Source organism: Hippopotamus amphibius, chromosome 10 (assembly GCF_030028045.1).
Source record: "Hippopotamus amphibius kiboko isolate mHipAmp2 chromosome 10, mHipAmp2.hap2, whole genome shotgun sequence".
NCBI classification, from domain to species: domain Eukaryota; kingdom Metazoa; phylum Chordata; class Mammalia; order Artiodactyla; family Hippopotamidae; genus Hippopotamus; species Hippopotamus amphibius.
Window position 1 is genome coordinate 108,475,824 of NC_080195.1, and position 16,366 is coordinate 108,492,189.

The 16,366-nt window shown below is 41.3% G+C and overlaps 1 non-coding gene across 1 annotated transcript; it reads left to right on the plus strand.

Annotated features, from left to right (window-relative positions):
* The first annotated feature begins 5,775 nt into the window (after positions 1–5,775).
* Positions 5,776–5,882, plus strand: LOC130830692 (U6 spliceosomal RNA). The gene has a single exon (XR_009047860.1). It is a non-coding gene; the product is annotated as a U6 spliceosomal RNA (small nuclear RNA).
* The last annotated feature ends 10,484 nt before the right edge of the window (positions 5,883–16,366 follow it).

Below are 16,366 nucleotides of genomic sequence, written 5' to 3' on the forward strand. Positions count from 1 at the left end.
AGTGGTACATCAGGACCCAAACCCAGGTCAAGGCTGGGACCCGGTCTAGAACCCATGCTTGTAACCCATACCCCACACAGCCCCTGATCAGAGTACAGTTAAGCAAAAAGCCCAGATAATCAGGAGCCCATTAAAGCAAAAGGAAGATACCATATGAAGCTTTCATATCAAAGCATCAAGCAAAAGTGTTCTACCAGCCAGCAAAGCCAAGTGACTTCAACGTGCCTCATGCCAGGTGACACAATCCACCCTCAAAACTAAAAAACAGGGGCTTCCCTCATGGTGCAGTGATTGAGAATCCACCTGCCGATGCAGGGGACATGGGTTCAATCCCTCTCTGGGAAGATTCCACATGCCACAAAACAACTAAGCCCGTGCACCACAACACTGAGCCCATGCACCTAGAGTCCATGTTTCTCAAAAACAGAAGCCACAACCACAATGAGAAGCCCTCGCACTGCAACGAAGAGGAGCCCCCACTCACTGCAACTAGAGAAAGCTCGTGTGCAGCAACAAAGACCCAATGCAGCCAAAAAAATATATTAACAAACAACTAAAAAACAAAAAATGAAAACAACAGAGCAGCAACAATAATTAAACATGAGAACAATTAAAGAGAAAAGGAAAGCTGGAAGAGGTTTCCTGTGAGAGTTGTATTTTTAGGGAAAGCAAGAGAAAAGAATGATTTTTCTTCCCATGACTGGATCAAACTCTGAGGTTTGAGTAAAGAAATGACCTTGAGCCATAGCAGAGAATAATAAAAGACAATTTCCAGTAAGTATGCTAGCACAAATTAATGATTTACTTTTTATTTTTAAACTCAATTCAGTAGAGATTTACACGCATTAGATTACAATGATTAACATTTGAAATTTGACCTTGAAATAATCTTTACATTGTAAATTCTTAATGATCAAAACAATGTTCTCAGTGATTAAAACATATTAGTAATTAATTATTAAAGGAGAATAATTGCAAATACACATTCCTAAAATCTCCAGGCTTTTAAACCATTTGTACAAATGACTGGACATTTTTTTACATTTACAAAAAAAAAAACCTCCATCTGATTCTCATTTTCATTGTCAATCCAACAAGAACAAAAATGGTACTTCTCTGCCTCTTCTTCTCTGTTGTCTGACAAACTAGAAGTATACACAACTACCCTTAGTCCCATCAAAGCCAAAGAAAGAAAATTGTCCCATAAAAATCTGTAACAAAGAAATAATCCCAAGAACTTACTTAAGTCAGGTTAATAAAAGGTCAGTAGTTTTGATGATCATTTGTCTTTAAAAAAATCACTTTGTAAAACAGTTTAATAATATAGAGTCAGGACACAGTCTTCAATGCTACACCTAACAACCAACCATGACTGATGCTCAAACTGGTAACAGGGCAAGTGGAACTACCTAGCAAACTGGATTCTCCTGAACAAGTTTTCCTGAGGAATAAGGTTTCAAGAAGTAATTATATCTCACTACATAGAGAAAAAAATTCACCAGATATTGGTCCTATGTCTTTTAAGCAATCTTTCCCAATGCCACAGCTTTCCTTAACTTGGATGCTCTCCCCTGGAATAGATTTCCTCTCGCTAGAAGGAATCCCCGAAGGTGTACACGTTAGCGCTGACTGTGGCTTCCACTGGCCAAAAACCAGGACATGGGCCTTTCCATGCACTGGCCTCCCCAGGGCTGATCACACCTGGCCAGCTCTCTTGGGGAAGAGGCAAACGCATCCCCTGCACTCTCCTTGTCTGTGGGGTCACGTCAGAAGTGACAGCGTTTGATGGGGTAAAACAGAAAGAAAGAAACAGTGATTTGCTGGGGCATTTGATCTATGTAACTTCCTGAGTTGTCCACCATCACTTTCAGTAATTTACTTTATATTGATCACTAACATATTTTTTCCAATATAAAGGAGTGATATTTGAAATGTTACCTAATTTTCTCCTGCTGAATAACAAATTATTACAAACTTAGTGACTTAAACTAACACAAATGTATCATCTCACAGCTTCTGTATGTAGTCCAAGATCCAGTACATTTTAACTGGGTGCTTTGCTCAGGGTTTCTGCTATGAACTAAATCTTTGTGTCACCCCAAAATTCACATATGGAAGCTCTAATCATCAATGTGATGGGAACTCTGGATGGTAATTAGGATTAGACGAGATCATGAGGGTGAGACCCCCACGACAGGATAAGTGCCTTGCAAGAAAAGGAAGAGACCAGAGCTCTCTCTTTCTCTTGAGTATACAGCAAGAAGGCAGCCACATGCAAACCAGGAAGAGGGTCCTTACCAGACACAAAATCCACCAGCACACTGATCTTGGGCTTCCGAGATCTTGAACAGTGAGAAATAAATGTTTGTTGTTTAAGCTACCCAGTCTGTGGTGTTTTTGTTACAGCAGCCTGAGCTAAGAGAGCCTCACAAGGCTGAAATCAACCTGTTAGCCAGGTTCATCCTCACATGGAGGTTCAGTGAAGGAAAGACCGACCTCTAAGCAACCTCGGGTCGTTGGCAGAATCCATTGCCTTAGGGCTATAGGACTGAGATCCTCATTTTCTTGCCAGCTGCCCACTGGGGACCACTCTCAGTTGCTAGAGACTACCCTCTCGCCCTTGCCATGTGGCCTCTCCACAGGTCCCCTCACACTTCAAATCTACCTCTTCAGGAAGGACGCAGTCCCTTTTGAGGGCTCGCCTGATTAAGTCAGGCCCACTCAAGATAATCCCTTTGGATTAGCTCAAAGTTAACTGATGTGGAGCCTTAATTATATATATTGCAAAATCCCTTTACTTTTATCATATAGCATAACCTAGTCTTGGTATTCACAGTCCTGGCAACACTTAAGAAGGGAAGGGGATTATATAGAGTATGTACACCGAGCAGCAGGAATCTGGGGCCATCTCATGATTCTATTGGTTTGGTTTCTCTGGAGAACCCTGACTAATACACTTAGTCATTGCATGAGTTACAATCTGGGCTCCACTGCATGTCTCTCCAAATTCAATTTGTCCTTTATATAACCCATTTGCATGCAAGGGGCAAAAATGGCAGCCCCTTGAGGGTTTTTTACTGGTCATGACAGCCTAAAGAGCCTTGGCAGAGCTATATTCCATATAACCTTGAGGTTGTACTTGATCTGTTTTACACAGAATCCAGTGACTGTCCAGTCCCTGTGAGGATACTTTTCTGCAGGCACCATATGTCTTTTCTTAGCCTGATGACATAGAAAGTGGAAGAAAATTTTAAAAACAGGGAATGCTCCTGCTGCAGAGGATACAATAATAACTAGCAGATAGATATTTTCAGCAGCAAATAACTGAAAACCTAACCAAAAAAGGGCCTAAACAATAATAAAGAAGTGTTACTTCACATAACAAGAGACCTGGAGAGAGAGAGATTCCAGGGTGGATTGTTCAGTTGCTCATAAAGAACATGGCTTCTTTCCTTTTTTATACTCTGCCATCCTCAGGGTGTTGACTTGGGATGACTCCCCTCATAGTCCCATGGAGGCTGCATAGATCCAGGCATCATGCAGAGATGACAACATCTAGGAGCACAAAGGGACTCTTGCTTCTCACTTGCCTCTTTCAACATTTTAGAATGGAAGCTGAAGAGTTCTACATTTTGCTGCAAAATACTTCATAAACTCTTCCAAAGAAAAGAAGAGGAAACACTTCCAAAGTCATTCTATGAGGTCAGTATTACTCCAGTACCAAAATCAGACAACAATATTACAAGAAAAGAAAACTATAGACCAACATCCCATATGAATCCAGATACAAAAATTCTCAACAAAACATTAGCAACATATAAAAAGTATTATGTTCCATCACAAGTGGGATTTATCGCAGGAATGTAAGGTTAGTTGATATGAAAATCACACCTTATTAAGAAAATAAAGGACAAAAACAACATGATTAGACATGGAAAAGGCATTTGGCAAACAACAATACCCTTTCATGATAAAAAACTGAATAAAGTAGGAATAGAAGGGAACTTTCTCAACCTTATAAAGGGCACCTGCAAAAATCCATAGCTAACATCATGCTTAATGGTGAAAGACTGAAAACTTTGCCACTAATAGCATGAACAAGATAAGAATCTCCCATTCTCACCACTTCTATTCAATGTTGTACTGGCGGTTCTAGCCATGGCAATTACACAAGAAAAAGAAATAAAAGGCATCCAGATTAGAAAGAAGTAAAACTTTCTCTTGCTGCAGCTCATAGATATAGAAAATCTTAAGAAATCCGCAAAATAAACTGAGTTAATAAAGAGTTCAGCAAGGCTGTAGGATACAAGATCAATATTAAAAAAATCAACTGTATTTCTATACAGGGCAATGAACAATTCAAAAATGAAAATAAGAAAGCAATTTCATTTAAAATAACTTCAAAAAGAATAAAATAGGTAGGAATAAATTTAACAAAAGAAGTGCAAGACATACACAATGGAAACTACAAAGCCTCATTGAAAGAAATTTTTCAAGATCTAAATAAATGGAAAGACATTTCATGTTCATAAATGTGGAAGACTTAACATAGTCACTATTGCCATGACAGTCAGTTTTATGTGTTAGCTTGGCCAGGCTATAGTCCCCAGTTATTCAATCAAACACTCATCAAGGTGTTGCTATAAAGGTATATTGTGGATATGGTTATTATCTATAAACAGCTGACTTTACATAAAGGAGATTATCTTAAATAATTTAGAAGGGCCTGATTCAATCAGTTGAAAGTTCTAATAGAACTGAAGTTTCCAAGTAGAAGATATTCCACCTGTGGCCTGCAATTTCCACTCATGTCCCAGAGTTCCAGTCTGACCTTTAAACACCCTGCTCTACAGATTTCAAAGTTGCTTAGCCAGCCGCCACAATTGCATGAGCCAATTTATTGCTGGGGTGGGGGGAAGAGGGGGAGTCTCCAATGAGTTCTGTTTGACTGATAGGACCCTAACTGATATAATGATTATGATTCCTCAAATTACCTATGGATTCAACACAATCCTGTTCAAAATCCTTGCCAGCTTTTTGCAGGAATTGACAAACTGATCCTAAAAATCATATGGAAATTCAAGGGACTCAGACTATCCAAAAAAAATAAAATCTTGAAAAAGAAAAACAAATTTGGAGGGCTAACATTTTCCAATTTCAAAATGTACTACAAAGGTACAGTAATCAGGATAGCATGATATTGGCATAAAGATGGACCTACAGATCGATAGAAAGGAATTGAGAGTCCAGAATTAGACCCATACACTTATGAGCAATGGCCTTCCAACAAGGTACCATGACAATTCAATGGGGAAAGAAGAGTCTTTTCAACAAATGGTGCTGAGACAATTAGATATTCATACACAAAAGAATGAAGCTGGGGGACTTCCCTGGCAGTCCTGTGGTTAAGACTCCTTGCTTCCACTGCACCGGGCCTCGGTTCAACCCCTGGTTGGGGAACTAAGATTCCGCATGCTGTGCAGCATGGCAATAAATAAATAAATAAATAAATAAATAAATAAATAAATAAGTAGAATGAAGCTGGACCTTTGCTTCACATCATATACAAAAATTAGTTCAAAATGAATCAAAGATCTAAATGTACAAGCAAAACTATAAAACCCTTAGAAGAAAAACATAGGTGTAAATCTTTGTGACCTGCAATTAGACAATGGTTTTTTGGATATGACACCAAGAGCACAAGCAATCAAAGAAAAAAAATAGATTGGACTTCATCAAAATCAAAAACTTTTGTGTTTCAAAAGACACTATCAGGTGCTCGCTTCGGCAGCACATATACTAAAATTGGAATGATACAGAGAAGATTAGCACGGCCCCTGCGCAAGGATGACACGCAAATTCATGAAGCGGTTCCATATTTAAAAAAAAAAAAAAAGACACTATCAGGAACGTGAAAATACACCCCATAGAATGGGAGAAGATATTTGCAAATCATATGTCTGCTAAGGGTCTAGTATACAGAATGTACAAAGAAGTCTTACAACTTAACAATGAAAAGCAAATAATCCAATTTAAAATAGGGCAAATGACTTGAATAGATATTTCTCTAAAGAAGTTACACACTGGTCAAGAAGAAACATGAAAATCTGCTCAACATCATAGTTACCAAAGAAATGCTAACAAAAAGTACAATTAGATACTATTTTACATTCACTGGGATAGCTATAATCAAAAAGAGAGACAAAACAAGTGTTGGTGAGGATGCAGAGAAAGTGCAACCCCCATACATTGCTGGTGGAAATTAAAATGATGCAGCCACTTTTGAAAACAGTTTGGCAATTCTTCAAAATTCCATTCCTACGTAAATACCCAAGAGAACTGAAAACACATGTTCACATAAAACCTTGTGTAGAAATGTTCATAACAGCAATATTCAAATAGCCCAAAAATGAAGGTAACCCAAATGTCCAACTGACGAATGAATAAACAAAATATGGTATATCCTTACGATGGAATATTCTTCCACATGCAAATTAATGAAGTACTGATACGTGCTAAAATATGAATGAACTTTGAAAACATTATTCTAAATAAAAGAAGCCACTCACAAAAGACCACCTATTATATGATTCCTATTATATGAAATGTCCAGAATAGGCAAATCCATAGAAACAGACTAGATTAGTGGTTACCAGGGGCTGAAGGGAGGGGAGGTGGGAAGTGACTGCCAATAGACCAGGCATTTCTTTTGAGGGTGATGAAAATGTTCTGGGATTACATAGTAGTGATAGTTACACAGCTTTGTGAATATACTAAAAAATGACTGAATTGGATACTTATAAAGGGTAAATTTTATATATAAAGCATATCTCAATTTTTAAAAGGACAGTGAGAATTTGAAGTCCCTAAGAGTGTTCCCCAAAGGATGTAAAGAGAAAGAGGGAGGGAAAGGAGGAGTCTGGGGGGGGGATGGTGGCAGGGGGTGACATGATGAGAAGCATGGGTTTCTCTGGGGGTAGGGTGCAGTGGGTGAGAAAAGTTTGTTTTACAGAGAACTTATGGAAAGGAATCAGGAATCAAAGATAAATGTCCAGGAGAAATCAGGAAGGGGCCTCAGGGAAGGAAGGAGGAGTGGAGAGGTTTAAGAGGAACTAAGAGGAAGAGAAGGCACTCCAAGGAAAGGAGAGGAAACTGGGGAGGGATTTAGTGGCCCAAAAGGCTCAGATTGAACAGAAAAAAACTTGTTTGAGGAAGAGAGTTCTTCTGGGCAAAAGAATGAGAGAAACATATTCTTCTTAGGAGCCACCATGAAGTATATTCTTGGATCCATCATTTAAAAGTCTTCCAGAAACTCTAGTAAAGATGGAAACACCTATTGGGACTGTGCTTCCTTAAACAGCACACCTCGGGCCAGAGATGTAAAAACAAAACTTCCCAGGAATATATTATATCTAAGCTATTATGAGTCCAAATTGATAGAATTTTACTGAAAAAGTCATTTAGAAACAGATTCTTTATTCACTGCTATTCTGAAAGGTGAGGAAATCAATCTCACTCACTAGATGTGTCAGATGAGCAAAATTACATGACAAGAAGTACAGATGAACTGACTCCCTGACAGACCTGAATGGAAATTCAACCCACTGCTTCCCCATCCTAAATTCCTTGTGTTTCAAAAAACTGTTTCTTTAAAATTGCTCAGTAAAATGCTGGACATGATTCCCCAAAGTCTCAAAGCCCACACATTCCACATCAATATAAAAAGATGTAAGATGCTAGCCTTTTTCTTTTTCTGTATTCAAAATATGGGATTTATGCTCTTGTAATTAGAGGATGTAAAAAAACCGTGATGCTATTCTGTAGTCAAGGCATCTATCATGAGTATTCACAATTTTGTGTGCGAGGATTTCTCATATTTGATAAATGACTTCATTACTGTGTACTACCGGTTATTTGCTTTTCAGATACATTACAATTGTTGGAAACATTCGTAAGTCAGTATTCATCCACGTTTTAGGGACTGATTAAAGTGAATCAGTGTTTGGGGAACATAGAAGAACCACTTGTGCTCTGAAGACAATGAAGACATCCAATAGATCCTTTGGGAAGAGAATGATACAAGAATCTGGGGCCACCTATTACTGGCATTTGTTTTCTGCAGGTTTACCAGTAAGCTCTTCACTTTTACCTAAAAGTAGCTCAGAAAGCAAAAAAAAAAGTCAAGAGGAGAGTACAGACACAATCTAATGTTACAATAAAAGATCACCACTTAGACTGTGTCTGTAGTTCATCTCAGCTTTTGGTTTCCATCTTAATTCTTTAATTGGGATCAGCAACCTTTTTCTATTTATTCATAGTAAATATCTTCAGCTTTGCAGGCCTGAGGGTCTTTGTTGCAACAATTTGATCAGCCTTTCTAAGAATAAAGCAGCCATAGACAATATGTAAATGGATGGGTATCTCTGTGTTCTCATAAAACATTAACCAAAAACTGAGCATCAGGCCAGATTTGGTCCATGAGCGATAGTTTGTCAACCATTGGTTTACACTATACTAGAAGCAAAAGTCATGATTTATACTTTACAATTGATATAACTGTTGTGAATGATCCTATTTCATATTTCTCCCACTAAAAGCAAATCATTTATTTTATTTTCTTTTTGCACACTGCCAAATAACATGGCAATGTTATGCCACAGATTTGGAGGTGCCACATTTTAATGGGAAGAGAACATGGTAATATGGAGACAGACAGACATCACTCCAAGTCTACCCATCTCTATAATATGGCCTTTCTCCATCCCTCCAAGCTGGAGACACACAGTGGAGCTCCCTTGAAAATGAGATGATTGGAAAGAGTAGAACAACTCTTGGGTAGAAGCTGTGAAATGATTATCAAAACCCTCTACTTCTCTTCCACAGTCCTTACCTTCCTTCTCTCAGGACTTCCCTGCTGGCTCAGGGGTTAAGAATCTGCCTGCCAATGCAGAGGACACAGGTTTGATCCCTGGTCCAGGAAGATCCCACATGCTGAGGAGCACCTAAGCCAGTGTGCCACAACTACTGAAGCCCTCACACCTAGATCCCATGCTCCTCAACAAGAGAAGCCACTGCAATGAGAAGCCCACACACCAGAATGAAGAGTAGCACCCACTCACCACAACTAGAGAAAGCCCACAGGCCACAGTGAAGAGACAACACAGCCAATAAATAAATAGACAATAATGAAATTTTAATAAATAAATTAAATAAAGGCTAAGTTGCATTGACCATTTAAAAAAAAAAAAGTCACCCAAAAAAGCACAGTGCCATTTGCCTTATTTCCCTACAAGATTCTTTTGTATTTTCCAACAATCTGAGTCTACTCATGGAATGTGCCATTATATCAGATGTATATACATCTATACAGCCTGGATGTGAATGTCATCCATTATGTTGTGGTGGGCTGAATGTCTTAAAAGGGATCAGAATGTGCCATCCCAAAATATGCCACTTTGGCATAAGGACTCTTTTGTGCTGAAGGCAATTGAGACACAGTAGATGCAGGAGGAACTCTCTGCCCTCCTCCTTTTTGCCTAAAATCAGGGCATAAACTTCCATTTGAAAAGGTGTCCCCCCCCCCCCCATATCAGGAAGAGGAGAGCCAACCCTTAATCCCCAGGGACTCCTATCACTGGAGATTGCCAACTCGGTCTCCATAACAAACCTTCCTAAATAGCCCTTATCTTCCATTAGTTTCCCTAAACATTTACCTTCCAGCTATTTACCCTCCCCTCAGAAGTACAAACCCCTTTCCCTTTGTCTAGTCACTTCTCTACAATGTACCACCTTTTTAAAAAGTGGTATATAAGCTCTGAAACCCAACTACATTTTGGAGTTTTCATTTCTTTTCTGTGTGGCCCTTACACGCATGTAAAATAAATCTTTTCTCCTATTGATCTATTGTCAGTTAATCTGCAAGCCTCAGCCATTGAATATAAGAGAGTAGAGGAAACATTTTCCTTCCCTACAGTGTCCTCACTGCCCCCTCAAAAGAAAGGTCCAAGTCCTAAGCTCTGGTACCTATGAATATGACCTTATTTGGGAAATAGGGGTTTTATAGATGTAATTATGTGAAAGATCTCAAGACAAGATCATCCTAGATGAACCAGGTGTACCCTAAATCCAATGCCAAGTCCTTTTAGGGGAAAAGAAGCAAAAGCAGAGATACAGGGAGGTGATGTTGACCCTAGAGGCAGAGACTAAGGTGATGCTGCTTAAGCCAAGGAACCACAACAATTGCCAGCAACCACAGAAGCTGGGAGAGGGCCCTGGAACAGATTCTCTCCTAGAGCCTCCAGAAGAAACCAACACTGCTCACCCCTTGATTTCAGACTTCCAGCCTCCAGGACTGTGAGAGAATAAAATTCTACTGTTTTTAAGCCACCAAGTTTGGGGCTATTTGTTACAGCAGCCATGGGAAACTAATACATATGTGTTGGGGCAAGAAAAAAACAAAAATGTTGCCACAGCACAGATCATACTTGCTTTAGGTTTTAAGGGAGAGAAGGAACAGGATCTCATTATTATTAGTCCAGGCCCTGGGAGGAGAGCAGCTGTGTTAGGGTCAAAAGAGCTTGTCTGTGGTTAGAGCATGCCTGGTGTGACACCACACACCAGGTACCAAATACCTGGTAAAGAACTAGGCCTTGTTCAAAACCGGTGACCAGGGGAAGGAGCTCTCCAACAGAGCCACCAAAGAAAATACATATTTGATTAGATCTAGAGCAGGAGTCACCAAACTTTTTCTGTAAAGGGCCAGATAGTAAATATTTTCAGCTTTGCGAACCATCTGGTCTCTGTCACAACTTCTCAGCTCTGCTGTTTTAAACTCTGCCACAATCAGTAAACAAATAGATCTGACTGTGTTACAATAAAACCTCTTTAATACACTCTTGGGTATATACCCAAAGAGAAGCAGAGATTCAAACAGATACTTTCACATCCAAGTTCATAGCAGCATCTCCACAACAGCCAAGAGGTAGAAACATCCCAAGTGCCCATCAACTGATTAATAGATAACCAAAATATGGTATATACAGAAAGAAGAATATTATTCAGCCATCACGAGGAAGGAAATCCTGTCACATCCTACAACATGGAGGAACCTTAAGGACATGATGCTGAGTGAAACAAGCCGGACACAGAAGGACAAATAATGCATGATTCCACTTCCATGAGGAATCTAAATGGGTCACACTCTTAGAAACAAAGTAGAATGGTGGCTCCAGAGGAAGAGGGAAGCGGGTAAAGAGGAGGCATTATTCAATGGATACAGACTTTCAGGTTTCCAAGATGAAAACATTCTAGAAATCTGTTGCATGACACTGTGAATATAGTTAACACTATTGACCATACAATTTAAAAATGGTTAAGATGGCCACAGAGCAACTAAGCCTGTGCTCCACAACTACTGAGCCTGTGCTCTAGAGCCCGCGAGCCACAATTACTGAGCCCACGTGCCACAACTACTGAAGCCTGCACACCTAGAGTCCATGCTCCACAACAAGAAAGCCACCACAATGAGAAGCCCCTGCACCTCAACAAAGAGTAGCCCCTTATCACTGCAACTAGAGAAAGCCCATGCGTAGCAATGAAGAGCCAACACAGCCATAAATAAATAAATAAATAAATAAATAAATAATAAATAAATAAATAATTTTTAAAAAAATTTTTAAATGTTTAAGATGGCAAATTACATATTATGATTTTACCTAAATTAAAAAAAAAGCAACAATGCAAGATGAGTAAGTTCTGAAGATCTAGTGTATAACACTGCGACCACAGCTCACAATACTGTATGGTGTTCTTGAAATTTGCTAAGAGGGTAGCTCTCAAGTGTCCTCACCACCAAAAGTAATAATAATAATTAAAATTTAAAAAAATGATGGTAACTACATGAGGTGATGAATATGTTAATTAGCCTGATTGTGGTGATTCTTTCATGACATATATCAAATAATCAAGTTGTACACCTTAAACACACACAATGGTTAATTGTCAGTTATACCTTAATTAAGCAGGGGAGCAATGAAGCACTAACACACGCTGTAACAGATGAACCTCAAAAACATTACGCTGAGTGAAATAAACCAGACACAGAAGAACAAAAGTTATATGATTCCACTTCTATGAAATTTCTAGAATAGACAAACTACAGAGAAATAAAATTGATGAAAGGTTACCAGGTGCTGGGGGGAAGGGAGAATAGGGAGTTATTGCTTAATGGGTACAGAATTTCTACTGAGGTGATAGAAAAAAATTTGGAAATGGATAATGGTGACGGTTACCCAACAATGTCACTGAACTGTACACTTACAAATGGTTAAATGGAAACCTTTTTTATTAATTTCTATTGGAGTATAGTTGCTTTACAGTGTTGTGTTAACTTCTGCTGTGCAGAGAAGTGAATCCGTTATACATATACATATATCCCCTCTTTTTTAGATTTTCATCCCAATTAGGTCACCACAGTTATGTTACACCTATTTTACTACAATCAAAAAAAGTTTGCATGTAGGAAAAAGATGTATTTCCCAACATAGGGGCTGGCTAACCCCTAGTCCAGAATCTTCTGTAACACGTGTTCTTCTATCTAGTGCTCTCCCAACTGAGCTATTTCGGCCATCCTGTAACATGTATCCTATAACACGTGTGTGTTCTCACTCCAGAATTATCCTGGTGTGGCAGACACGAGGTGGGAAGTACTCCCTGTGAGCTCTGAGGTCCCTGTCATTGGGCTGTGCCATTTCCTCATAGGTACACACACGGAAAAGAAGTTTATGTTGGGTTGTGTGACCTTAAAAAGCCTCCAGACTATGTCTTTTACACTCTGCTGTGTACCTAAGAGGGACTGTCTGATACAGCGTGAAGGCTTATGGTTTAGGAGACCTGTCACCATTCACTTCCTGGCCCTCAGGTGCATCATTTCCACTCTCTGGGACTCAGTTTGATCAGAGGATTCTCACTTGCTGGTTACATGACATCCTGCACCAGAGAAGCATGTAGCTTCCAGAGGAGCCCTCGTGAGAGGGCATCCCAGCATCCCAAGGACAGCTGCCACCATCCTTAGGCGTATTTTCATCCAGAAGAATAAACATCCAAGTAGAAAGAGACGTGAAATGCGACGCTTGAAGTCGTAATTCAATGTATAAGAACCCGCAAACCGGTGCAGGTTTATTAGACGGCTAATAAAAATAAATCACGATTGTGTTTTTAAAATGACTTCTCATGTGTTGTGGTTACTTCTTGGGCATACAGTAAATTAGCTGTGAAGGGCTACTTCCTGCCGGGATTTTTTTTTCCCCTCAAATATAAAGGGTTATAAGGCTAAAGAATGCAGACACGCATCATGTCTGCAGAAATCATAAAAAAAAAGATCAAATGTAATATTCTCTTTCAACATGGACAACAGCTTTGAGATTTTCCATTCAGGCCGCCTTGAACACAGCCTCCAGCGTCCGCCAATTACTCCTGACAAATACCATTTGGGCCTGAGTGATGCTGTAAGTGAAATAAAACAGTGGGAGGAAAAAACCAGAGCATGATAAAAGGCATTTTTTTTGGTCTGCTGAGAACTTACTGTAAGTTATACATTCACAGGGGAAGGCCTCGCTTCCTGCCAGTGACGGGCCGCAAGTGATCAAGAGTTCTAAGGTGACTTTTGTTTGACAGTAATAGGAAGAGAAGACAAAACTCAGTTTTCATGTCCCTTAAAAGGGAGTCAGCTCTTTTTCTCCCCCTCACAAAGAAAAATATGTCTATAAACAAAGGAAGGGACACCAGGCACTGCCCCCACCCCCATTCTGCATAATATGAGCTAATGCGTGAGAACAATGGCCTGAAATCAACCTGGCCAGAACGCCCCCGGGCTGCCAGCAGCTCCGACTGGCTCATTTTAAGCTTGGAGCATGTCAGAACCTGCAGGGAACCCAGGCCACAGAAAAGAAAAGGCACAGCCAGCACTCAGAGTACAGCTGTCTGGTCCTCCCCATGCCCCATCTCTCCCCAAATCTCCTCCACGTCTGAGGTCTTTCTGTTCCAGCACCCATGGGTGGCCTTAGACAATCAAAGACCAAATCCATCCCCATCCCCATCACCGCCTTGGTCTTCAAGGCTTCAAGGAACTCATCCCTACTCTCGACCTTAGTGGTATAGGAAATCTGAAAGCAGCTCACAGAAATGGCCAGAAAGAAGCTGTATGTGTATAAAGGCTACCTGGCTCTGTCCAGCCCTGTCTGTTTTGGAGCACAAAAGGGACTTCACCTACTGCCCCCCATGTATCGAGAGAACAGTACATGGCGAGGATGGAATCCGTTCATGGATGGCACCCATCTGGTACTGTGCTGGCCCCAGGAACTCCTAAGTTAACACCACGGCCCAATCTGAGAGTTCCCAGGCTCTTCCAGTCCAAGCTCCCCAGCCCCCATGAATTTGCAGCTGCTCAGTGAATTCAGGACCACACCGCTACACTGGAATCTATTTTTACCCCGTGAACGTGAACCTCAGAAATGCATGTAAGGGAGACGGGGGTTCCACGGCTGACTGCCCAACAGCCCCCAGCCAGGGGTGTGGGTAAGGAGCTGGGTGGCCTCTGTTGGGCTACCTCCCCTGACACTTCCGAGGTATTTGGGAACAGCCATTCCCCAAAGCCAAAGGGTCAAAACTATGATAATCACAAGAATCTGGCCTCGTGGGTCCCCCAGGAGAGCTCCAGGGCCCCACCTCCCTCTCTGTAGGTGGGTGGCTCCAACAGCACCCTCATGTCAAGGATGGGCATCCCCCAACTGTGCCACATGGCTTGCATATGGTTAGACCGATTGGTCCAGGAGCTGGGAATTCTCTACCAAAATGGCTCAAACCCCTGGCCCAGCCACACTTCTGAGGCACTGCTTCTCTAAGTCTCAGTAGGGCCAGGGAGGGGCCTGAGACTCTGCATTTCTCACAAGTTCCTGGTGCTATTGATTGCGTTGGTCTGCAGATCACCCTTTAAGGAGCAGGGTTCTAAGGTGTAACCCCAATAAAAGATGCTGTCAGCACTTCCTTAGCTTCCTGGGGGACATTTTTGGTGGCAGTGGCCTCCCCCATAGACTCCTGCCACTAGTAAACTATAAAAGAAAGATGATGAATTTCAACGGTAGCTCACTGCCGACATTTTGCTCCTACTGGTATCAGAAACACTGCCTCGTAAATACAGAGACAGAATATTTCCTCTTTCACATAATTTCTGCTGATGGCGTGTCCATGTGAGTCATGGCTCTCAACCTGGGCTACGGTGTGGTTTCCGGGCCTGAATATTGAACCACAACAATCACAAAGAGCTCTTTATCCCAACGTGAATACTCTGAAGCAGGATCTGTTTCCCAAACAGCCAGCCGCCACCACTAAGGCATCTCCAATCACAAAAACTGTCATCTGTAGTTCACTCTTCCAATGAAGGGGAAAAACTTGAATATCATAGTAAGGGCCTCATCCAGGTCTTGCTGGCCCGCTCTAGATGAAATGCCCAAGAGAAAACAAACATCTACTCAAGATAAGGCTGGGATGTATATAAATGGCAAGAGGGGTGGAAAGAGAGTGAGAAGGGAAACACGCGATGAGGGCTTCCCTGATCTGCAAGTTGAACTTGTCTTGATGCAAGGACAGATCATGGAGGCACTAGGAAAGTCCAGCAGACCAAAGAGATGGGTTCCAATGAGGCCCCCCCACTGTGCAGTCACTAGGTGATGTGTGTTGGGTCATGTGGCTTCCACAACCATGTGGGATGTGGAGCCTGTCACTCACCTGTAGACAGAGCAGTCCAAGGACACCCTGGCATCATTTCCTTGCTACTTTGAAGCTCTGTCCTCAGATCAAATGCACACCTTTAACAACAGACAGGCGGCCCTCCCAACAGTCAGGGAGAAATGGCTCCTTTCCAGCTCTCCACCACATGGACCACTTTCTAATTCTAGAAGCATCTGGCAGAAGAGGAGTCACAGGAGTAGCTCCCCTTTCTTTGTGTGGGTGGTCAGTTTAAACTCCTTAAAAGCAACCATTGCTCTGTTTGCCTGAATGTCAGGGCCAGTCTCCCTGCTCCCAGTGATGACAGAAATTAAAACCTGCTACTCAGTGTGAATAATTAGTTAAAACCTGCTACCTGGTTTGAAAAGAATCTTTCCTTCTCAAAACAAAGTGGTAAATACCAACATTTATTTATGGTTTGTCTTCAGGCAGAGACAGGGCCGTTCTGCCCGCCCTGCCACCCCGACCCCCCCTCCTCGCCCCCAGCCCCCAGCCCCCAGCCCCACCACACCTGGCCAGGTCCTTTCTCTGGCAGCCATTACCTTGAACTAATGTGTATCTGCCTGTGTTTCTCACCCAAGGA